The sequence below is a fragment of the Mustela nivalis genome, assembly GCF_964662115.1.
Source record: "Mustela nivalis genome assembly, chromosome: 1".
In the NCBI taxonomy this organism is placed as follows: Eukaryota; Metazoa; Chordata; class Mammalia; order Carnivora; family Mustelidae; genus Mustela; species Mustela nivalis.
The window spans coordinates 168128792-168144727 of record NC_139020.1 but is presented as its reverse complement, the minus strand read 5'-3'; the positions used below and the strand labels follow the sequence as shown (position 1 = coordinate 168144727).

Here is a 15936-nt window from a genome sequence, read left to right as displayed (position 1 = left end):
CCCCCTCTAGCCCTCTTGTGGGAGCCTCTAACTATCCTTGACTAAAAAATGAGAAGGTTTACTGCTCTTATCAAAAAGTTTCTCCTAAACCTAGCATTTTTCTGGCGACATTCTAATAATTCCTTCTTCCTTCCTATTTCTTGGCCTGCTGAACACTATACTCAAATTCTTCCTCAGTTTTCTTTTGGCCAAAGTTTATAAAACCATGTTATCTATAGTCTTTTTATATTATGTGATTTTGGAATATGTTATCTCATTAGATATTCTGAAATAGAAATGAAATAATCATCCTTAAAAAAAGATAAATAGTGGAAATTTCTTCTGGGATTTTTTTGTGCTTTCATGCAACCAGTTTTAGAGTTTTTTTCCCCTTTCTTGAACACTACCATAATTTCTTATGTGTCTGTCAGAAGATTTTTATGGACATAGGCAAATGTGTATATATATATATATATATATATATATATATATATATATATATATGTTTTAAAGGTTTTAAATCAGATTTAAAAGGAGATTTTTTCATGGCTAATGAAAACACCTTCTCCTTTAGTTATTACCTCTTTCTACTCTGTATTTATTTTTTTAATTTTTGAAAATTCACTCAAAGCTTGTTTAGGTTAGGACTAAACCTACCAAAGTAAAAAAGAAAAAAAAAAGTTTACTTGAAAAGGAGACTAGTTTAGACTTAAAACAGTGGCTATGATGTGAGGGAGCATGTTACAATCATATATACAATCTTTGTGAAATGATTTGCATCATGTCAACTATAAGCAAGTTCAGCAACTGGAAGCAAAAATATCTGATAATGAAGGCAACTTTGCAGATTGATGATACTAGATTATTAAATGAGATTTCAATTTTATGCAGAATTTTCCCCATCCCCAAATATGATCCAAAGAACACTAGTTTATTATAATTCTAGTTAACTGCCTGATTGTTTAGTGTCTTCACCTCAAGGTTATTAAGCATTATGAATACCATTTATGCTTCCATGAGACCGTTCATTGATGTGAAGCAGAAAAGAAGATAGGAAAAAGGATTTTGAAGTAAAATAAAATCTGAGAATTGCTGGATTCAATAAAATTAAATATGCTTATTGACTGGAAGTCTTTGGACATGTGTAATGAAGTATAATGTGAATTTCCATGTTAAGTAGGGTTTGGTGTGAAGTGTTTGTTTCTTGTTTTGGGATTTTTGTTCTTTTTTTTTTTTTTTGGTAGTTCGCACACAGTTACATTAGTTTCAGATGTACAATATGGTGATTTGACAAGTTTTTACATTATGCTAGGCTCGCCACAAGGGTAGCAACCATCTGTCTCCATACATGGCTCCTGCAATACCATTGATTTTACTCCTTTGCTGTGCCTTTTATTCCTCTGACTTATTCATTCCATAACTTCAAGGCTGTATCTCCTGCTCCCCTTTACCCATTTTGCCATGTGAAGTATTTTTAAACTTTATTTGGCTATTCAACTTCTTGTCGATGGAACATTTTAAAGGACTCTTGTTTCTAGCAACTTTAGAAATGTTGTTCTAATCTCAGTTATGCTGTTGAAATCTTAGCATTTGGAAGGAAGCCCACAGGCAAACTCATCCAAAATCCAATACAGAAATCTACACTATATCCATGTACAGAGTCATTTGGCTGTGGATGCATATTTTGATAACAAAATGCTCACTACCTTAAGTCTGATGATTTTATGGTTGGAATGCTCTTCTGTTAGGAAGTTTTAACTTTTTAAGTGCCTTTTACTATTAGAAAGTTCTAAATTTTAAATTTTTTTATTGGTGATCTCTGGATTAGGACAAATTCTACTCAGGTTAAAAAAAGTCTTTCTTTCATACATGAAAAAAAAAACAAATACTTAAATTTTTCTATAAATAATGACCACAGATTAATTAAAAATACTTATAAAATTATTTTGACTTGAGATTTAAGTTGAAATATGTTGTCATTACATAAATAGTATCAGTAAATTTTGTCCTGTATCTAATAAAATTTAGGCAAAATTATAATTATGCATAATTGCTAGAATGAAAAAAAAGGGTTACATATAGTTTTGAGCTCTTCTTTCAAACTGGATTATATGAACAGTGCTTCACTACATGTTCAATGTTAGCATCTCAATCAAACTAGGTAATTCTGGCAAAAATCCATCCAAGGAGTTCATCAGTTTTCCTAAAGCCTTCTCTTAATCATTTGATACTCAAATACATTTCTTCTTCTTTTTGTTTAATGGTGTCTTTTTCTTTTTTAAAATAGTTAACCATGTATCTTTGACAGATTCTCATTTATCAGTGGCTTTGTATGTTTATTCTAGCAGATCTCTGGTATTATTTACAAAGTCTTAATGATCTTATATCTTAAAATTTAGGATTTCACTTTGAAGTTGATTTAAATTTTATTTCTCTAATGCGATATTATGTTTATTTATGTATTCATCAATAAAAAAGTAATTGACTGAAATAAGGTGGGTAGTTTGCCAACTTAGAAAAGCTGAAATCTATAAACAACTTAAAACCAGGGGCACCTGGGTGGCTCAGTTGGTTGAGCAACGCCTTAGGCTCAGGTCATGGTCCTGGAGTCCCGGGATTGAGTCCCACATCGGGCTCCCAGCTCCGTGGGGAGTCTGCTTCTCCCTCTGACCTTCTCGCCTCTCATGTTCTCTCTCACTGTCTCTCTCTCAAATAAATAAATAAAATATTTAAAAAAAAAACTTAAAACCATGTGGATGTAGATTATGAATATGTGGGTGACCAAAAAGTCCTGCTGTATGAAAGTAGGTAGAATGAATCCTCCAAATCTTATATTCTCTGTGTTTTTGTTTTACTTTGTTTTTTTGTTTTTAATTTCTCACATCCTTAGCTCTGGATGCTATAATTCTCCCATTACTATTGAATTCTTGGTTCTTTGCAGGCCTCCTCATCAACCTCCCTATTCTTAGTTCCAAGTTTGGTGAGCCTTCTGATTTCATCCTTGATTTATTAAGTGGTATTCTTAGGCAAGCTAGAATGTTGTTCCATTTAGATTTTAGAGTTCTGGTGGTTTTAGTAGTCTTTCACAGTCTTCTCCCTAACCCTCTTCTGATCAACTCCCTCTGATAGAAAAATGGATAACCAGACTGAATGATTGAGTACCTAACTCTGACTAGCAGTTTACTTCTTAACCCTAGACTTCTGGTCATGTTATCCTTTTGTTCAAAAATGGTATGCCGGTATTCAAGATACTGCATACTTTAATCCTCCAAAACCCTCTTCAAGTCTTGTTCTCCACTTTTTTCATATGCTGAATATCCATTCACTTGACTGATTACAGTTATCTGGAAGACAAGTTCTTTTCCTTCTCTTGTATTCCAATGTATCCCTGTTTCCTCTGGCTAGAAAGTCCCTTCAAGTTCTTTAGAGTCCTAAATCCTTGTCCTTTCCTTTACTACCTTTGCTACCTAAGAAAACAATCCTTTCCAGAATCAGTAAGTCAGTTCATCATTAAACTATTAATAGGAAGCTTTCCTCCTCAATCCAAATAAAGTTGTTAATTTTTATTAATAATATATCTATTTTTCCCATAGAAATGTGAAGTCACTTATTTGACTGTCTCCTACCTAAAATGTTACTATCATTTTCTTCTTTGGGGTGGTTATTTTCACATTGTTTTATTTATTTAGTAAATTTGACTTTGAAAATTTAGAGAATAAAGAAAACTTCTCCCAGTTCTACCCATCTCTATTCACAAGAAGTAAGGGCCCCGTCTTTCTCTCCATAGCATTACTCGTTTTTAGCAGTTGAGCAGATGTGTTTGACAGAAATGTAAGAAAAAGTCTACGTGTTCCAAGATCTAAGCCAATATGCACAGCCATATGAGGCTTTTATCCATCATCTTGAATATTCTTAAACACATACGATGGAGAATTGCACTTTTATGATTTTGTGATGAATCACATGTAAAATAGTCATTAATATTTTATATACTCTATAGAGTACAATCCTTTATAGTTTTATTTTGTTATTCATCTGAATATAGTAATCATTTTACACTTAAGAGAAGCCAAAATATTATAATTGGTTTTTCATGTTCTATTTGTTCTATTCTATATTGTACCTTGGAAATTTTAAGGAGATAACTTACATTCTATAAAGTTATGATTTTATAGTCTATATATAATATATTTTGTATTTTATATATGTCATATATATTCTTATATTCTGTACATAAGTATAGAATATTTTAAGAATCTCATGCGTAAATATTGAATTTTGCTGTCACTGCCTGACAGATATGAAAGCATGTGATTCATTAAAATACTTATAATTTGGGGCACCTGGGTGGCTCAGTGGGTTAAAGCCTCTGCCTTTGGCTTGGGTCATGATCTCAGAGTCCTGGGATCGAGCCCTGCATCAGGCTCTCTGCTTGGTGGGGAGCCTGCTTCCCCCCTTCCTCTGCCTGCCTTTCTGACTACTTGTGATCTCTCTCTCTGTCAAATAAAGAAAAAAAATAAAATATTTATAATTTTGTGATTCAAAAATAGGAAGCACTTTTTCAGTGTTCATCACCTCATATAGTCATAAAGTTTCCTACTTTAACAGAAGTTACTTGGTTCTATGCATGCCAATGAACTTGAATGAGAAATTTACAAGTTTATGCTAATGTGTTCTCTGCTAAATTTGGAAAATTTCTCTCTGTGTATCCATTGATATTTCATTATTCATCAGGGTAGTGTAAATGCTTGGTTGAGCTTGACCTAAAGGGATCCAAATTCATGGAAATGGATGTGGAAATGTACAATAGAAATAAGTATCACAACTTATGGGCTTGAACCTTCTATTTCATTCTTCACCCAAACATATTAAAAGTAGGTCTTTTTAACCCAAGACTCATTTCTATATATATATAGTTCAGCCAGCAGCAGAATTATTCTAAAGCATCCTGTCTTTCAAAACAGCTCATCAGTTTCATCCCATATGCATAATGACAAAGTCATTGACTGGCTTTTCTTTCTTCTAGTTGATAGTGTAGACAAAAACCAGGAACCCACTTTAAGAAGCGTTCTGGTTATAGACCCAGAGTAAATTTTTCAATATGGCACTGCTGTTGTTTATGTTCTGATCCATTGAATTTATTGATCTAGCCATTTATTATTCATCCATTCAACACATTTCCTGGATACTTAACTACATAGCAAATAGAGAAGCTGCAGTGTTGAGCAAAAAAGACATAGCTCTTGTCGTCATGGATCTTATATTTTAGAAAGCACAATGGGACTAAAGATTCCCATGGGAATTAGGGGTTCAGACATTAAATAATGACACAAATATATATGAAATAAATAATAAACATGAGGCTGTTAAAGCAAGTAAATGGTAAGCCAATATTTTCAGGAGGTCTGAGAAAGACTTCCCTATGTCAGTGCCATTTTAACTGAGATCAGAGGGGTGCATTGGCTAAATGGTATCAGTGATGAGAAGTGTTGGAGAAGAGCAATGCAAGATGATAAAACTTTATTAATTCATTTATTTGTCCATTCGGACCCTACTATGTATCTATACCATTCTCAGCCATGAGATGTCGGGGGGGGGGGAAACACTGCTTCACTTCTTGGGGGGAGACAGTGGGGGCTGCAAGATGAAGCTGATTCAAGGTAAGCACTATATGTAATCCTTAGGATTTTCCCCTATCCCCCTTTGACTGGGAAGGAGGGGTTGCAGATACTGCTAGTGACTATTCAGAAGAATGCCAGCTATGCCAGTCATTAGTTGTATGACCTCTGGAAGGTTGCCTAACCACTTTATGACTTAGTTTCTCATCTGTCAGATGGTAAGGTTAGTAGCATCAAACTTAAAGGATTTGGTGAAGATTTCATAAGCCTTTAGGACTATGTCTCTATATAAATATTAGCAACTATATGATATTTTCACCCATAGTCTGCTAAGTTAGAAGCAGATTAAAGAAAATCAACCTAATTAAATAATGATGAAATTTGACATTAGGTTCAGTCAAAGTAGTTGCAAGTGATAAACAGAATTTTCTACACAATGTCAAAATTCAGATAGGAACACAAGGAAAATGTTAAAAGAGGCAAAAATGATGATGTAAACTGATTAAAATATATGCATTATAAAATGACAACTATGAAATTAGAAATCAATGAAGTTTTGTTAATTGCTATTTTTTGGGAAAGGGAAGATGGATGTTGGTAATAAACTTAAATGAAAGACTTTTAAAAATGGCTCCTTGGGAACACAGAGATCCAAACAAATGCTCATAATTTTGTGGCTTGGGTTGAAGCATTTCTCAAATGTCCTTGAAAGTTCCCAAAGACAATCTTTCCATAGGAAAGTATTTCTCCTGTGAGTAAATAATGTTCTTGCCTAGAAATGAAATGAAGTAATATATTACCTTGCAACAGAACTGATAGCAAGACTGGCAGCACAAGTTTAGGGGGAAAAAAAAATCACATTGCAATCTAGAGTTTGAGGCTCGGTATCTAACCTTCCATAGTTTCTGAAGGGATACCTTTCATATTAAATCAAATAGTGCCGAAAAAATTCTGACTACTCTTAACCATCAGAGGGGTTTATTGGGAATTATTATTATATCAGAATGCTATGTCTTAAATTTTGTATGGTTTAGCTGTGCAGTTGACAAACTAAGGTTTCTTTTTACCATAAAAAATCTCTGCTTAAGGAGTCCTATGGCAATGACATTTACAATATCTGCTTGCTTTTGGAAGGCAGCTATGCTCACCACTATACCACCAACAATGATTCTGCTTGCTTTTGAAGAAAGCTTCATAATTTCCAAAGTGCTCTATATATGCATCTCTGTGAGGCAGATAGGACGAGTCCTGTTGACAGTATTTTACAGAAGGGGATATTGTGGCTGTAGAGGGAATCTGCTGGTGCAAGGTCATTCAGGGAGTTAAGTGAGGATTTCATCACAGTAATTCTCAAAGTTCATCAGGCAAGCCAGCGGGGGAAGCTTTATCCTTCAGTTCATCCTTAAATAGTATTTTTGTGTGAATGAAAAATTTATGCAAAATGAAGCATATTAGGTACCTAGAACTTTCCTCATGTCACTTAGAGTCTGATGAGGGATAAATTCCATCCTGATGAAGATAACTCCAGTTATTCTCATGGCTGATCACATGGGTTTTAGAATTTGAATTCCGACTCTGTTGCTTACACAAAGGAAATTACCTGATTGTTCAGAGCCTGTTTCTCCTTCCATTACATGACAATTCGAATGCTGTCTTACATGTTTATTTTGGTTTTTGTTTAAGATTATTTATTTATTTATTTGACAGAGATCATGTAGGCCGAGAGGCAGGCAGAGAGAGAGGGGGAAGCAGGCTCTCCGCTGAGCAGAGAGCCTGATGCGGGGCTCGATTCCAGGACCCTGAGATCATGACCTGAGCTGAAAGCAGAGGCTTAACCCTCTGAGCCACCCAGGCGCCCCATGTTTATTAATTAATTCAGTTCACAAAGCACCTGCTTCACGTCAAATATTCTGAATGGTTAAACTTATCTAGGAGGCTGGAAGGCATCCTTCAGTGGATATGAGAGGTCAGGAGAGGTCAAGACTTGGATTGACATCAGGAAACGTTAAAGAGCTCAGACGGCAGAGACAATGGAAAGGATCAGCACACAGATTAAAGAGATAAACCTGGAGACATTTAGAGTGACAATGTTGGTTACTGTGGTTCCACCACACCTCTAGCCCGTTTTCACTCTTGAAAATGGGAATAATGCTCAAGCATGTCTCACAGAGTTTCATTGGTAAGGATTAAATGAGGATTAAGTAAGCATGGAAATTAGCTCGGGAAGAAAGTGAGAAACTATTATATATGAGGGTGTGTATAAATGAAATCAATCTCCATGACCTCTTTCCACTCCAGGTGGCTACAGCACTCTTTAATTTTCCAGCTGAGTCTGGATATGGACTTGTAATTTTATTCAGCCAGCATATAAGGCAGCCCTTTTGGTTGGCTAGAAATTTTTGTCCCTCTGCTCTAATATAATTTACTTTTAATTTTGGTTCTTAAAGTATGGGAACACAGATAGAAGGAATCTTTAAAGAAATATATTTCAGGTTTCGTATTCAAAATGTAAAAAATACATGATTTCATTATTTGTCATTTTTCTCTCTGGATGCACTGCTCAGCTTCTTTTCCTTCTGCAATCAGACAAAAGAGATTCTGAAGAAAACATTTTAAAAATTTGATTTCAGATAGAAGATAATGGGGAACCTCTTCCTACTTGATTTAGATTTTTATTAATTGTCAACTTTAGGGGGACATTATAGAGAAAGTTATTTTTGAGAAGATCCCAAATTATTTCATTACTGATATTATATTTATCCCTGATAGAATGTTAGGATTTGACTAAAACATCCTTCCTTCCTCTCCATGTACCTTGGCTTGTTCACAGAGGCTTGTGCCTCTGCCGTGAGCTTTTCACCCAGTTAAGTTGCTAAAATCATAGGTGAAGCTTAGTTTCTGTTGCTTTAGTTAAACCCAAATGCCATGGTGCTTATTCAGCAAATGTTTCCATGTTTTTTTTTTTTTTTAAAGGATTAAAACATATATGATCTTATTTCCTCAGGTTGCTCAGAATTTATATATATGTATCTGTATATTTACATATACAGCTATGTTATATACACAGATATATATGTGTATTTTTTAAATAAATAAATATGTGTATTTTTTAAATAAATGTGCTTATTTATTTATTCAGGGTAGTTTTAGGTTCAGGAAAATTGAGTAGAAGGCATACAGATTTCCCACATATCCCATGCCCCCACACAGGCACAGTCTCCCCCATTATCAACATCACCCTCCATAGTGGTACATTTGTTACTATCAGTAAACCTATACCAATACATCATTATTACCCAGAATCTATAGTTTACATTAAGGTTCACTCTTTGTGTTGCACATTCCATGGATTCAGACAAATTTATAATGGCATGTATCCAAGTTCTTACATAGTAGTTTCACCCCCTGATAACTATTAATTTTTCTACTATCTCCATAGTTTTGCTTTTCCCATAATGTCATATTGTTGGAATCAAGCAACATTTAGCCTTTTCAGATTGGGTTCTTTCAGTTAATATTGTGCATTTAAGTTGCCTCCATGCCTTTTCATAGCATATACTTTTTTTAGGGAGGAGTATAACAGTGGTAAAGAGTCAGACAAAGCTGTGTTCTATTCCTTGGCCCTGCCAATTAATATATAATATATAGATACTAAACATTGTAGAACATGATATAAATGTGAGACAGTGTTTTCTTGTTTGTTTTAGTTCAACTGTATTCATACTCTTCTTTATTTAGAGATTTGAGATTGAGAAGAGATTTGAGATCGTTTAACTATAATTAATAATACAACAATGATACATTTTTATCAATCCCCAAATCAAGAAAAATAGACATGGATGAGTTTTTTCACAAATACGGAGAATAATGTCTTTGCAGGTCAAATCAAACTAGTTTACTGTATCCTCTCATGAGTTGTGAGCTGTAATTGATAGATCACTTTTACTGACTCCACTACGCATGATTGCCATCATTTGGGGCTGGGCCTACCTCTCCCTTTAGGTTTCCAGAACCAGTTGAGTTGTTTTTTCATGTGCCGCTGTTGTGTGAAAGCCCTGTCCCTAAGATGTGGTCTCTACATGAGCTTCTCATTTCATTTTTCCTGAGTGACCTGATGTGATCTCAGAATCATACCTTCCTGAGGATATTATCAGCATGTTTCTATCTAATAGATACAGTCTGATCTAAAGGTACCTCTTAGCTAATGGCAGCTTTAGAAAAGCCTAAAGAGGCAGATTATTTTTAAATTATGGCCTATAACTTGTAGAGACTGACCGACATTCTCAGTTGAGCCAACATGAAAATCACTTTCGAAGGCGCTCATCACCTGAGCTTTGAGGAGTCTGTTCCTTCAGCAAGTGTATCAGCCCATGCTGCATCCTTACTTTGGCTTATCTGTGTGGTTCAGTTCTAGCTCCCAGCAGGAACAAAGGCTGCTGAGAGGCAGCTTGTTTGGCTTGGGAACCTTCCCAATGTGAAAAGTTTGCAGGCAGAATCAGAAAGAGCAGCTGCAGGAGGAGAAATGGGGGTAGATGACAGCTAATGATTTAGAAAGCAATTTGCATGAGAGCCTTCTGCTTAATAGGAGGCAGCATGTGCCCTGGTGATGGTTTACCATCCACTGCCAAGCCGGTTTCTACACCCTGAGTCCTCATTCAGTAAATACCTGTGTCCCGAGGGAATGCCTAACCAATAGCTTCTACTTACCTGAGTTCTCCCAACCTGCCATCTAGAATTTAAAAGAGCCTTTCATTTATTAGAACATATGGATCCATTTTATCCTGAGGCTCAGAATGCCCAGTCCAACACAAACTGATTTAACAGCAAAAGCTTAAGTACAAATCCAAGGCTCTGTAGATAGTATTCTTTGACAACTTATTGTGTACCGGGCACAGCACTGTGCAGTTTACATACTCTATCTTATTTAATGACAGACCTCTGAAGTGGATGCTTAAGGTTCCTGCCAAGGGTTCTGTATATAAGGAACATGGCAAAAAAAGACCAAAGTGTTATTTATTAATAGAAAGCTAGCCCCTGTTATCTCATTTTGAAATTCTAAATTGGACCCATTGCTTTCTCTCTCTTTCTTCTCCCCAAATCACAGGACAAGTCCAAGTTAAGATGTCTTACTCTCTAAATTATAAGCTGATCTACCGGGACAGTAAGGCACATTTGTCACTTTCCAGTGCAATAGTTCTACTCACTGTTCAATAGTTGTTCTGGTTACTAACCAATAACATTAACAATTCCTATTCCAGGAACAGGATGAAGGGAGAAGGGGTCAGATCTCCTGCTTCCTCCCAAACCCGTAAAGGCCAAAGTATGGGAGGAGGAGAAGCATATCTCTTTGTAACATGTTTTATTCCTTGTTTTGTACATGTGCCAATAGAAGATTGGAAAGGCTGACTAGCTTGTCCATGTCACATAGTCCATGCTTTTAACCTCTCTGTTATTCTGCATATCCTTCTCACCTGTCAGTTTGCTTTTTTATAGTGATGTCCTGAGAAATGAGCCACATTCAGGGTAGAAATGAACAACTGTAAGTAAGATTGAAATGCATTTACATTTTTGTTAGGTAAGGTGGTCACTTATTTCTTCTAAGTGAGTTTTTCCATTTTTTTAGTGACCTGAGTGACTAATGATGTGCTTTAATTGATTAAATAGACAAGAATTACCCCAGTATAATATTTCATAGAAAAATTATATATTCCTTAAGAATATATAATTATATAATAATTATAGCAATGTAATATATTATATATTAATATATAAGGAATTATATATTCCTTTAAGCCCTATATGTGCTACTAGAGCTTGGATTCTAGATCAAATAGGTTTCCTTTTCATAAATAAATGGATAGAAGATTCACTTGTAAATTTATCAACTTTTTCCCCCTAGTTACAAGCAGTGACTATTGTTGGGTTGTTGGTCATGGTAGAGAAAGCCATACCCTTCAGAAAATCCCATTTTAGAAATTCCAGCATGCATATAGTACAGAGACAAGACGAAGACTAACATACTAGAAAGTATATTACAAATAAATATTGAAATAGAGCTTAACACATAATTTACCTGGAAATTATCAGAACATGATTGCCAAGTTATTTAATATTCTGTTCAAAGACATTGGAAACACTGTTGAAATATGGTATTTTTGACTGTCATTAGAATGGTCAGGTTTCAAACAGGAGTGCTTTAGTTGTGCTCAAATGGGTAAAGAGTGTTGAATAATTATGTGAAAAGGAAATAGGAGACCTGCATTATAATCTTGTCTTGGCCACTGACAGGAATAATGTTGACTTTAAGTCCATCACACATTCATTTACTACCTTGGATTTTATTTGTTTGGTTTTTTGGTTTGTTTGTTTTTACCTGTCAAATGAGGGGGGAACTATAGTTCTTTAATAATCCTTGATGATTTTCAATTATATGAATCTAGAAGCATCTTGATTTAGTACAGTTTGAGGAGTTACGTGCCTAAACTCTAGCAAGAAGGCAAATGTTCTTTTACTTCTAAAATGGCCTTGACATTGCATTAACATAGCAGTGGAAATCTTTTGAGGGTTGTTCAAAGAATCATCAATTGAGAATTCATCTCTGCTGTTGGTTTTTATTCTCTGTTTAACTTTTACTAGATCTATAGCAGTTTTTTTTTTTTTTTTTAAACTCTGCACCTGGACTGACAGACTGGGTGATTGGAGAAGCACATAACACTTATTTTAGATACTTTGTTATCAGAGCCAACTCTGTGATCTTTGCTCTGTCTATGAATCATTTATTTAATTTGATGTGTTTTTGCCTGGATTCATAGAATTTCCTTTTGTCCTGATGTTTCTTCCCATTTATGAGGCTGTAAATACAGCTGACTAAACCTCTCTAATGGCTGAACACATACCAGGTCTTTTGTGTGAAGGATGCTAGCTATCTTCCTGTTCAGAAGCCTGTTACATTTTCACTAAGCGCTTTATTTCTGCTCACTCATGACAGTTGTGTCTGTGGAATAAAATAATGACATCTAACACTTAAATTGAAGTCAGAAAACCCTTATCTTTTCCTGACTTTTAAAATTTGCTAGCTTCATGGTAATTTGTAGCTCTTACTTTCTCTGAATCTCAGTTCACCTTCTGTGTGGGGATAATTATGACTACCACATAATGTGGTAAACATAAAAGAAATTCTACCCATCTGCTAACATTTTAGGGAAAAATAATTGGATTGATTTTCACCAGATTTGGAAGCACATGTTTGCAATGGTTTGTTTGAAAATATTGACTACACGGAGTACAGAGGTGTACTCTGGAGGCACCTCAAAGAGGTCCATCAACATCTAAGATAAAGTGAGAAGCGTTTTGACTTCTCATCAGGGGAGAGGTAATCTGTGATATTAGTGGCTCTTAACTTTGGCAATGTATTAAAATCTCCTGGGGAGCTTTTAGAAATCGTAAAGACCAGGCCATAATTTACACCAATTAAATATGAATTTCTAGGGAATTAGGCTGAGGCATTGGCATATTTTTTAATTCTTACAGAATGTAATGGTTACTTTTATATGTCGACTTGACTAGATCATGAGGTGTCAGGATACTTGGGGAAATATTTCTGGGTCGGTCTGTGAGAGTGTTTTCAGATAAGTTTAGCATTGGAATTGTTAGATGGAAAAAGTAGATTGTCTTTGCCATTGTACGTGGGCCTCTTCCAATCTGCTGAGGGCCTGATTAGAATAAAAAGGCAGAGCAAGGGATAATTTGTCTTTTCTGCCTGAAAGCTTGAGCTGGAACGTCAGTGCTCTGCCCTCTCATGGTGACATGAAATGGGCTATCCAGCTCTCAGGATTTCCTGGTCTCCAACTTACATTTACTATTCATATATATTTAATATTTAGTATAAATTTAATGTTCTTATATGTTAATATACATATATATGTATATGTGCATATCTTACTGATTTTATTTCTCTGGCAAACCCTAATACTCAGTATGATCAATACACAGTGAAGATTAAGAACTACTATATAACTTAAAATACTGTGGCTAATGTATTACAAAAGAGATGCTCTGTCAGGGTAGTTCTGCTTCTTACATGGGCACTTCAATGAGGATGAGTAGCAATGTGGACTTCTTTTTTCTTTTTAATGGTGGCTGATCATATATATGGAACTACTTTGGGAGGCTACCAGGCACTAATTAAAGGAACTTATAGTATGTTATCATTAAAATATGTTTTAATGGAAATATGGAAATCACGGGAAATATGTTTCCAGTGATTCTAGGGATTCTAGGCCTGTGATGCGGAAGTTTTCATACCTGGGTCATTGGGAGAAATGTAGGGAATATTCCAAAATGATTGCAGTTTTCGGCAACCTTTTGTTACCCTTTGGAGGGTCATGGTATCAGGACTCAATGGCCCCTGGGACTTGTTTCATAATATAAAGAGGAACACACAATTATATAGAAAATTGACACCTGAGACTTCTTTTCAGCTAGAATTGGAAAGGACAAATGTCATTCACTGAACCAAGAAAGAGAGATGTAACTGGGGCAGAGAGGGGAAAGAAAGAGAAAAGCAAAGTAATCTATTTAGAGAAGACTTGCTTCTAGAGAAAGCCTTGGACATAAAATCATCTAAATTTCCTATTTCAGGATACATTGCATGCTTTACTATATATAAGCAGATAATGATTTGTCTTCCACATATTTTAAGTTCGATTAAAGACATTCACTTCTGCTGGAATTTTGTTCTGTGAGATCCCAGGGTGTCCCCCAATAAGTGTTTGTTGAATGAATAAATGAATCAATCAATCAATCATTCAGTTGGTCAATGTAACTTCAAACTCAGTACCCTTCTCAAATCACTTACTTGCTTTATATAGTATCTGAGAAGACTGTACTGAAATACCATTAGTCTCAAAGGGAAAAGTGATTTGATTTCAGAAGTTGAGATCATTGGTTCTGTCACCTCATCCAATGTAGGAATCTAGTATATTCAACCTGGCACTGGTCATCCAGCCTCCAGTGACTTGAATGTTCTACTTGTTTGAGCTAAATGATCCTATATATAAACAGCTATAATTTCTATAAAGTACTTCCTTATATTCACCTCCCTGAAGCATCCCACCCATTGGTCTTGGTTTGATCTACAGAGAAAAATACTGGTTTGAACTACAGAGAAAAATATTTCAGTTTTCAATACCATGTTGGCACTTGAGATATATGTAGTCCATTATCGCACCACTGAAGAATTCTCTTTAGGACAAATACCAGTAATTTTTTTTTTTTTTTCTAGTAATCCTGTGGAAGTATGTCTGAGCCCTTCATCATCTTGTTTACTAATGTTTACACTGCTTTTGTTTTCTTCAAAAAGGGTAGTGCTTGGAACTTGATCTAGTGCTCCTGATAATGGTCTATCTGAGACAGAATGAGACAAAGCATACATACACATACATAAAAGAGAAAAACAACATATATATATATATATATACACACACACACATATATAAAATAAATAAATAAAATCATTAAAAACATATATTTTATATATATTTATTTTATATATATTTTATATATGTTTTATATATATGTTTTTAATGATTTTATTTGATATATATGTGTTTATATATATAGTCGTTTGATATATATATTTTATATATATATGTTGTCTTTCTCATATATATAAACATATATATGTTTTATATATGTTTATATATGTTTTTAAAACATATATTTTATATGTTTTATATATATTTTTTAAAATATATTTTATATATGTTTTATATATGTGTTTTTAATGATTTTATTTATTTGATATATGTGTGTGTATATATGTTGTTTGATATATATATTTTATATATATGTATGTTGTCTTTCTCATATATATAAACATATATATGTTTTTATATATGATTTATATATATGTTTTTAATGATTTTATTTATTTATTTGATATATATATGTGTGTGTGTGTGTGTGTGTGTGTGTATATATATGTTGTTTTTCTTGTGTGTGTATGTGCATGTATGCTTTGTCTCATTCTGTCTCAGATAGACCATATCAGGAGCACTAGATCTATCTATATCTATCTATCTATATATATATATATTTTTTTTTAATGATTTTATTTATTTATTTGACAAAGAGTGAGTGAGTGAGAGAGAACACAAGCAGGGGGAAGGGAAGAGAAAGAAGGAGAAGCAGATTCCCCAGAGAGAGAAGGGATCCCAAGACCACAGGATCATGACCTGAGCTGAAGGCAGATGCTTAAGTATCTGAGCCACCCAGGTGCCCCAGAAAACTACATTTCAATTAAGTATAATTCTTAAATCATAAAATATAGATATTTATT

At 34.5% G+C, this 15936-nt stretch overlaps 1 protein-coding gene across 7 annotated transcripts in view; it reads left to right on the top strand.

Annotated features, from left to right (window-relative positions):
* GRM7 (glutamate metabotropic receptor 7) overlaps positions 1-15936 on the top strand; it is a 924866-nt gene that overhangs the window by 50799 nt on the left and 858131 nt on the right. The gene's annotated exons all lie outside the window — the stretch shown is intronic.